This window comes from Diadema antillarum, unplaced genomic scaffold (genome assembly GCF_040938485.1).
Source record: "Diadema antillarum isolate AM-2024a unplaced genomic scaffold, OU_Dant_1.0 seq00002172_RagTag, whole genome shotgun sequence".
Classification (NCBI taxonomy): Eukaryota; Metazoa; Echinodermata; class Echinoidea; order Diadematoida; family Diadematidae; genus Diadema; species Diadema antillarum.
In genome coordinates, this window is record NW_027272810.1 from 35,418 (window position 1) to 46,116 (window position 10,699).

The window sequence follows — 10,699 nt, forward strand, 5'->3', positions numbered from 1 at the left end:
TTGATGAAAATTATTTTTCACATGGCTGAGATATCCAAAAAAAAAAAGTGATAATAATAAAAGGCGACAGGCCATGCCTTAATTAGAATCTCTTTGTTTCACCTTGTTTTTGGATATCTCAGCCATTTCAAAACCGATTTTCATCAAATAAACTTTTGATACCCCTTAGAATTGCATGCTCTTTGACATCTCACAGAGTGGTTTCTGAATATCTCGCAAAACGTTACAAGCCAAATCCTCACCTCAACCAGAACTGTACACACCCTTTAAACATTGCCAATCATAGATGCTTTTAATCTGCATTTGAAAATATCTAATGAAATACTACAAATTATTCTATCACTCAAACTATTCCTTATAACTGGGCCCTTATAAAAACATAGAATGTTTTGAAACATCAGTTCTTATTTGAGGAATATAGAATTTGTTGGCTAATCTAGTATTATGATCATGTATATTACTATTGATGTGAAAATTAAAAAATATAAACAAATTTCATTTTTGATACACAAAAACATAAAAATTGCAATGTTGTAATAATTCAAATCAAATATTCGTTTATATTCATAATTTTTAGTTTGACAAAAAGAGGCTTGGTATGTGCTAAAAAAAAATGAATTGGAATGTACTCGTATAGCTCTCTTTTGTGATAAAAACAATCTTCATACAATAATCTGTTGAATTACTCCAGGCAATGTTACAATAACTCAAATGTGGAAATATTATTGCATTATATAACATTCTTAACCCGTTCCATACTGAATTCTGAATTGTAACATCAATATCAACATTTATATATCTTTTGGTAAATATCATATAATTTGTTTTCTTAATATTCAAAATCAATTTATTAACATAATCACTGAGTTAGTTTTTCTCATTCCATATTGATTCCATTACATAAATTTTGAGGATCATTACCAGACATAAAGACACTTGTGTCAGCAGCAAATTGAATGAACTGCAAAGTACTGGATACATTGTAAACATCATTCATGTAAATCAAAAATACTAAGGGTCCCAAAATGTATCCCTGGGGCACTCCACATCTTATACGTGTAGTTTGTAACTGAGATTCAAAATTATCATTGATAACATATTGTTTTCTATCACTTAAGTAAGTTTTACACCAATCCAACAAAATACCCCTGATTCCATTGTTAAAAATTTTTTCTAGTAAAATAAAATGATCTAAAGTATCGAAGGCCTTGCTAAAGTCAAGAAATAATACTAACATTATTTTTCTTGTCTCAAAACAATTTGCGACTTTGAAAATAAGATCTAATATAGCTGAAGATGTGGAGTGCCCTGGTCTAAACCCATATTGATGATCGGAAGTAATGTGACATTCATTCAAAAAATTAAAGAGTCTATTATAAAACAATTTTTCTAATATCTTTGAAAATACGGGCAAAACTGATATTGGCCAATAATTACATTCATATATCACTTTCTTTACCATTTCCTTTAAAATTGTAATTAATAATAAGAAGAAGAATAATGCGTTGCATTTGTTTTCCTCTTCATTATTGCCTCTATACATGCTGCCACTATATGGTGGGCTACTAATTTCTATGCATTCAGTGAAGTGATACAACCCATTTACCGATATGTGAATTTAGCAAATATGAGGGTAATGAATAAATGAAATGATTTTTATGGAAATTTATTAAGAGCTTAAACCATCTCCCCCCCCCTTTTTTTTTGGGGGGGGGGGCAGACATCCTGGAAAGAAATATGACACTCTATGATTCAAAACAAGTTTGGCCATTAGTAATGGAAGTGGGCGACACGTTATCATATTCTCTTGTCTTCATCTTCCAGCAGCTCATAAAGTGTTTATTTGTATGATTCACCAGTACCACCTACATAAAATTGACCATATATTGTAGGATCAAATACCCTAATGGAGTTTGATACTTTTTCGGGTCACAGTAACCCAAGTCTTGTTTGTTTGTATTTCCGATCGCCCTGCATGATCGTTTGCGAATGAGTAATTGACCACCTGTAAAGTTTAGTTTTGACCGTATATGAAGTGTTGCTAGTATAACAAATATTATGCTTGCCCTAGCCTTTCGTATTGTGATGAAAAATTTTTCTATTTTTGTCAGAAGACAGGGTCACAAAACATTTCTGAAGAGATTTTGCAAAATTATAGTCCAGCTTTTTAACCTAAAAAAGAAATTCCAGTCCAGTGATAAGTTAATCTGATATTAAGAAAGAGTACAAACAATGCAACAGTGAAAATATGGTCAAAATCAGATAAAAATTAGAAAAGCTGTGAAATCATAATGTTTTATTTCTGCAGAGCAGTTCTCTTACAGTTGATATGGGTACATGCAATTGGGTGAGCTGATGATGTCATTACTTCTCAATTTTCCATTGATCGTGTACAAGAAAAAAAAATCAATGTTTCTGTTATTTAAGTGTGTCTTTTATTCCTAGTTCTTGAGAATATAATTACCAGTTTAAAGAATAGATATGTCAGGATTTGAGACTGGTGTAATTGGAATGAAAAACTGGAAATTTCACAGTTTTATGTACCAACTACATCTGTACATTGCAAGTTGTGAGGGATTATCACTTCACCATTTGCATAGGACTGTTCAAGAACTGAAATCCTCCAAAATTAGCAAAACATCAAAATATCATAATTTCCTTATTTTTCTTCCAATTTTGATCACATTATCATGATTGTGCTGTGAAGAAATAATACTCCTTCTTTTCAGACGACTTCCAACTACACTGAAATTGATTTCCCCTTTTATAAGAAACCATATTGCTTCACTTGACCCGAAAATGAAAGATATGGAAATCTGCATTTTCCTCTATTTTTTTTTTCTGGCTGAAGTCAGGCAATTTTCTGATTCTGATTCTGATTTTATTTCTGAATTTCTTTTTCATACATAAATGAAGTACAAAGTCAATTAAACAAACCAATTGAGCACAGTATAAATAGAATCTGACAATTAAAGCAATAAATGATTAATTCAAATATTCAACTTTCCCCTGATACAATTCAAAGTGAAAATAAACTATTTTGTGCATGCTACATTTATACAAACATAAGTTACTGTGCAGGTCCTATCTCTTGCTCAAAGACAAATTAGGCAATTCTTGCTGTGCAGAAATTGAGGAGACCATCGTCATAAGCAAGCGCTTGATGAGGACAATGGCCTCAGGAATGATTGTCTCAACAATACAACATTGTATATAAAGAATATAACATAATAAGTCACCACTCACTAAGTGGCAATTTTCAGTAGAATAAGAGTGTGTAATACCCCACTGTAGTTATTCTGCAAAGATCAGTGTCATGAAGGTCACATATTGGAAACAAGGTTCAAGTATTTAATAGCATTCAGCTAGGAATGTGCATGAAAATACATAATGATGTACAGACAGACAGATTCTTGACAGAAACACTGCATGATACGTATCTTACAACAACTGCATTTGATCCAAAGGCAGTTTACAATTACAGTATGTCCCATCAGCAATGTTTCCATCCCAGAAGAGTGCATTTCTTCCTCCAGACCAAGATGTGATAATTTACTGGAAGTGCAAGTTTCGGGGCTGTTAATTTCTTGAGGACAAGTTTGTTTTTTCATACAATTACTAATGAGTTTTCTTTCCAGTATATATCACCCCAGTGCTTGCGTGACTGGTGTTTAGCCATGCGTGACTAAAGAATAACACTGCGAACGAAACCAAATCATTTATGAATTTCGAGTAGTCCGCAGGAATGACACATTTCCTCTCTCAAGTGCTTTGAGGAAGATGATGAATGGTTGCAATCTGACCAGATCGGCCTGCTGGAGTAATTTTTGTTGACTAAATAATTCCTGGTCCAGCAGTGTAGCGCTGTGGACAATGGTGAAGTTTTATGTTTTGTCGCACCCTGCCTATTTTGTGTTTACTGCACGATAAAGCTGTGCTGTACATAGATATTGGCCAGTTGTTTACTGTATGAGCTGTTATTGTTGAAGGTTCCGCTAGAAAGTTCTTACCGATTTGTGAATGGGCATGTATCGCCACCCACATACTTCCTCTGAACTTGCGTGTAAAGAGTCTAGATCAACACACACTAGAACAGATTCCTTTCGTTGCTATACAGATAGCAAGTGCCTGTTCATACTTTGAATCACCTGGCTGCCTGTTGGCAACACCTTGACAAAATGCCAGGTATTAAAGATGAGTTAGGTGAACCAGCGACAGGTAGCTGTACTCAACAACCTGTGGGTTTCTGTAAAACCAGAAACATGCGTAGCGTGAAACTTTCGCGTATTGGAGCCCATCGCCTTTTTCACACAGGAAACTTTTGCAAATTGCCAACCATGAAATTATTATGATTACTCGGTAACTCTAGATCTAAGTAAGATATCTAGTAGTCATTATTTAGTTTTATTTTTCATTGAATAAAATATCACTATGTGATAGTATCACAGAGTGCCAGTGTGTTTGATAATGTATAGCACATGCACAGTGCGTGTTCTCGAATGGGCTCTTTCTGGAGCAAAAAAGAAAAAAAGGAAGAAAAGATAAATAAGTGGAATAAAAAATAACATCAAAAGTACCTCTTGTGAAAGCCGCTTTGGATGAGCATTTTAAGATGCTAATTAATTCTACCTTCACAAATTGAGCATAAATGTACGTACATGTTCCCATCATTAAATAGTGCCTCTGGATTTTACTGTGCATCTTCACTGTTTAATCTAGAGAAAAACCATATGAAACTGGTCTATATCATTATCATTAAATCTGCACTTTTGTAGTTCAAAATGGCAAAAATAGTACAAAAATAAAATTAACTCAACTAGATGCATTGCCATTTAAAAAATCAATCATATTTCAAATAGAGGAAGTATTATTTTTTCTAAATCTGAAACCAAAACAATTTCAAACATTTGTAACACTAAAAATAAATGTGAGAAATAAAAACAAAAAGATAAAGCAACCATGCAAATCTTAGAGTGATTTTTTTTCTATTTTGATTTTTTTTTTTTTTTTTTTTTGGGGGGGGGGACTTTCAGTGATAAAGTGACATCACTAGTTCCATGAATTTTGCTTCTGTGAAAATTGCTCCTGTGAAATATCAGCATGTAAACATAATCAGTACCCACAAACATAACCCTAACAGTAATCCCAATTCTCACATCAATCTAACCGAAAAACCTATCACAGCCCTAACTTTACCCTTCAAGTCAATGGAGAAGATTTAAGTTCAGAGCAATTGCCACAGGAGCAAATGTGTCACAAAACATTACCACACAGGCTCTTTTATAGTGCCTGTGGGATGCAGCTTGTCAGATGACCCACTGATGTTCGACTGACCTTCAATATTAAAGGGATTGTATAGTTTTGGTTGAGCCTAATCTCAGGTTTCTAACATTTTTTGGTGAGATAATGAGAAACCTCTTACGAAATATGAAAGAGCTTGTAATTCCATGAGGAATTCAATGTTTATTTGATGAAAATTGATTTTGAAATGGCTGAGATATCCAAAATTCTCTAATTAAGTGTGGGACCCAACTTTTATTACGACCACTTTGTTTTACTTTGCTTTTGGATGTATCAGTCATTCCAAACCCGATTTCCATCAACTAAACTTTGAATTCCTCTTCACATGGTATGCTTTGTACTGTTAGTTATCCCCTGCTTGTTCACGAAATATGGCACCAGACCGTAGATATTTCCCGTATTTCGTAAGAACAAGCAGGGGGTAACGATTTTATCTTTTAGTGTAAGTGCTAACCTTCTTCTCGCTGATTTCCCCTCGTGAATGATGTTGAAATCGCCGGCTGTCAGCCATGACCATGTTGACTTTATAGGCCTACGTCTCGCGAGCTGATTACTGTATGCGTGCATACAATGTACACATACGTACAAGCCATAAGATACTGCAGTAGCCAGATACGTAAGTTGTTGTTGTCGTTTATCAAGCGTCTAGTGGTCTCAGGTTATGTGCGTAATACGCTTGAGGACCACGCGCTGTCCATTTGTTTTGTACAGGATTAGCGCGCACTTTCCTATAAACGTCTTTGGTACACGCGCAGCTACTCGTGTAATATGACGTCATATCACGGAATACGGAATATATTCAGTGGTGGATCTAGCGCATGCGCACAATATGACCTTATCACGGAATACGGGATATATTCAGTGGTTGTTTGACCATTATGAGATTACAGAATTCACGATCACTAAAAGATGATATTTCATATTAAAGTAATTTCTTGGTATCTCGCAAAAAGTTGAAAGCCCAATTCTCATCTCCACCAGTACTGTACATCGTTTAAAGGCATTATTTACCATTTGCAGATGAAACAAAAACCCAGCTTTAGCACTTTATAATAGTTCTAAAATATGAGTTAGGGATAGAAATATCGCATGTAGAAATTCAAAACATTATAATCTGTGGTAATACAAAATATGAACAGTAGTTATAGTAATTGTTTCTCGACTAAAGTAAGAAGTAAGAAAAAATAATGATATCTCTCTATAATTTAAGCTTTATTGCAAAAAAAAAAAAAATCATACACGTGATAGGATGTTTTGTGATACAACTGACCTACACATGTGCATCAAATGTGATAATTCAGACATTTTTATCAAAAATCACAGCTTCCAGTGGTAAACAATACCTTTAATGTGTATTCATTCAATACATGTATAATATATCCCTCTCAATTTCAGTAATCTGTTGCTTTTGTACAATTTCTTTCAATCAAAATGACCTTCTCTTTCTGCACTTTCCTATAAATTTGCCATCGATTTCACAAATGTCATTCTTTCAAGCACGATTACTTTGGGAGCGACTCGATCACATTGAATTAATCATATTGAATTGGCATTGATCCCCAAAGGTTCTGCACTATCCTGATTTGTTGAATTAATCATATTGAACTGGCATCGATCCCCAAAGGTTCTGCACTATCCTGATTTGTTTGTCGGTTCATTTCTTGATTGTTTCAAGAATAATGCTGGGTCATCACCGACAGAAAGTCAACAAACCAAATGGGTGATTGCATAAATCTATATGAACTTGATGATAAATATCCCATGCTTCAAACCTTTACAGAATTGCCAAATGTGATATGTTGAGTGTACAGTGGTATCCCTAGAAGGATAGTGGTGAGTGGAAGGCGCATTGACTATTACCCCGTTTACAGTGCGAGGTTCGGCTGCGGCTCGGCCTTGGCCGAGCCCGCCTTCATTTCTATAAGTCTATATGAACTTGATGATAAATGTCCCATGCTTCAAACCTTTACAGAATTGCCAAATGTGATATGTTGAGTGTACAGTGGTATCCCTAGAAGGATAGTGGTGAGTGGAAGGCACATTGACTATTACCCCGTTTACAGTGCGAGGTTCGGCTGCGGCTCGGCCGTGGCCGAGCCCGCCTTCATTTCCGTGTAAACGCACAAAAGGCCAAATGCGGGGCCAAAATTGGCCGCGCATTTGGCCACGCTCTGGAGGTGGTCTCGGCCACCAATGACACGAAGATCGGAGGGAACAAAAACAACAACAACAACAACAACAAAAACACCTATAGAATAACTGGGCTCCCATCGTAACGAAGTCCTCAGGACCGGCAGTTTTCTTTCATCATATTGAAATTCCCTTATGAATAACTGAACAAAGAAACAATAAAGAAATGAAAAGAAATAGAACCAATAATTTTGCAACCTTGATTTTCATTTCATTGTAACCGGAATTACATTATAGCAGTGTTCGCTATAATGAGAGTGCACTGTGCACATTATTAAGAACACTCTGTCACCATGTTGGACAAAATTACGGTAGATCCTTTCCCAATGGTTCATATCTAGACCAAAAAAAGTAGGCCCTATATTTATCATTTGCTATCAGGAGGAAAAGATGCTCTATATTTGGTTTCTTCATGATTTGTTTGAGCTGTGCTGACATTGGTGAGGAATATTAGAGGAAACCATTCAAGAGTCAAAGCCCACCACAGGTCGTTGATAAGATCAATTCTCGGAGCAGCATTCTGACAGTGACTAAAACTGTGGCTTATTTTGTCCTTCCTCTATGTACGTGCAGGTTTGTTTGGAGGTGTGTTTTTTTGTTTTTGTTTTGTTTTGTTTTGTTTTTTTGTTTTTTGTTGGGGGAGTTGAGGTATCCAAATTGGGACAGAAATATACCCCCCCCCCGAAAAAAAAAAATAGAGAAAGAGAGACTAGGGGGGGGGGGGGGGGAGGGGGAGAGGGAGGGAGAGAATAAGGACCATTATCAAGAAAATCATTATTTTCCAAATATGTCTTGATCGATAATGATTATTGTGTGTGTGTGATTAACGTGTGTGTGTGATCAGTGAAGCGATTGACATGGAATCTTGATAGTATTTATAAAAATGTACCCTGCATACACATGACCTTTTCAGAATGTTTCCTGAGCATTTTTTGAGGTCCCGTATGTCTTCATTTAAAATTGACATTTTTAAACGTATAGTACGTCAAGGTTGGTACTTAGAATGTACTGCAAAGCATAGGTTTCTTTTGAAAACGTTTTAAAAATGTCAATGGACGTTGCATAATCGTTTTTATGAAGTCTCATTTATAAATGTCCACAAAGTGTTTTCATTAAGTCTGCTACGATGACTTTGTCTTTAATGAACGTTTAAAAAGCGTTTCTATTTAGTCCGCTATGTCTTCGTCATTGGTTTTCTTTATCATGAATATTCATACATATTTATGAATATTCAATTAAGAAAATGTGCAGTTTGAACACCATTGAAAGACATTGAAATCTTAAGTATTTATGCCGGTTTCAAACTTTCTGTATTAAAAATTGTGCAGGCCTACGTTATTATTCAATTATTCACAATTTCAAATAGTGTTTATGAAGAGGTATTTTCAGTTATGTTAACAGGCTAACATGTTAAACATGTGATTTGATTTAGTAACCATGACTTCATGCATTAAAACTACAATATTTTTGACAGTACATAAGAGAATGACAAAACCTATCGAAATCTACAACGACCTTAGTTTTTCAGAGATAAAGTCAGTCCTCGTAACTAAGTATAAAACAGAATGGCAAAGTAAGTGGAATAACTCAACCTCCTTTCTAAAAACCATCCAATCATCTGTAAATTTTCAGCCATTCACATGTCATCTTTCCAGACAACATGAAATGATTATACACAGGTTGAGAATGGGCTGTCTCGGCCTTAACTATGATTTAGCAAAAATAGCAAAACACCCCACAGGAAACTGCCCCTATTGCCCCACTCCTGAAACAGTTAAACATTTTCTAATAGAATGCCCGAAATATACAATAGAAAGAGCCATGTTAATGGCAGAAACCAACACAAATCGTGACTCTGATATCATTAGACTTTTAGCGTCTCAAAATCGAAATATTCAAAATTCCATAATCACATTTGTGTACAGGACAAATCGTTTGAGTCAAGGATAAGTTTGACGAACCTTAGAGATTATAATGTAGTATTTTTATAATGAAGTGTAAAGTAGAAAATTTATTTTGTAAAATTTGTAAAACAGTGAATTATTGATATTATGTGAATGTGTATTTGTATGATCTCAGATGTATACATGAGTAGGTATGTGTGTGTACAATGTATATAGGCATATACACACATGCATATTATATTATATGCCGCAGTATGTTAAGTATTACTGTATATTAGTATTTGGAAGATTAGTGTAGATGTTTTATTATACATTAGAATATGTTGAAGGTATAGGCCTACCACCAGTGCACCTATCTTCATCATTTGCACCCTTGATTCTGCCCACAAATGTTCGCTACATACATATTAAAAAAAAAAGATAAATAAAATGAATATATTTGGATTTGGATTATATCGGAATATTGTTCTCCACACGCTCAGGCATGACGGTCGCCACCATCTTTCTCGAGTTACCTAGGGCGCACGCCTGAGAAGCCTGCGAAACGCACTTCGCGGGGTTGGTAAGACAGAACCAAGGGTGGCAACGTGGCCGTTTTGACTGAGCAAGGAAAACAATAAAATTTTTATAATTAAAATAAAAAATATGGTTGGAAATAAAACAAATATGGATATTATCATAGAATTTGAATTTGTTAAGAAATACTGATAATTAATTTATAGGGAAATATATATATGATATAGTCTGGCAAAATAGTCTAAATTATGACTGATTGCCATTAAACCTAAAACAACAACAACAACAATGTGATAAAGATTCATCAACTGGGAATAGGACGTAGTAGGTATGGGTGGTTGGACATTGGGAACAGGTTAGGATATGAATTTATAGGATTAGGATTAGGATACAAAAATCTCAGATTGTGCCTGTATAATCACATAATTATACTTTTTTGTAGTGCCCCATAAAAAAAATAAATATTGACCATTCTAAAAAGGTTTTCTGGATATTTTAGACGGATATGAAAGGTTAATTCTCTGAATGTTCAAGAAAGGGTAATAAGACTTTTTATGTTCTTAAAACGTTCTTTTTTAACTTTCTAGACAGTTTTCAAAGGTTTCTGGATGTCCACAACTTGCGTCCACAGAGCATCTTGAATATAAAAATATTTTTCGATGTTTATAACGTCCAAAAGGTTTTCCACAGGTCCTTAAAAATTCTGAAAGGCTTGTTAAATTGTTTTTTTATCGTTTAAAAATGTTTTTATAATGTCCATTTGAAACATTTTAGATACGTCAAAAACC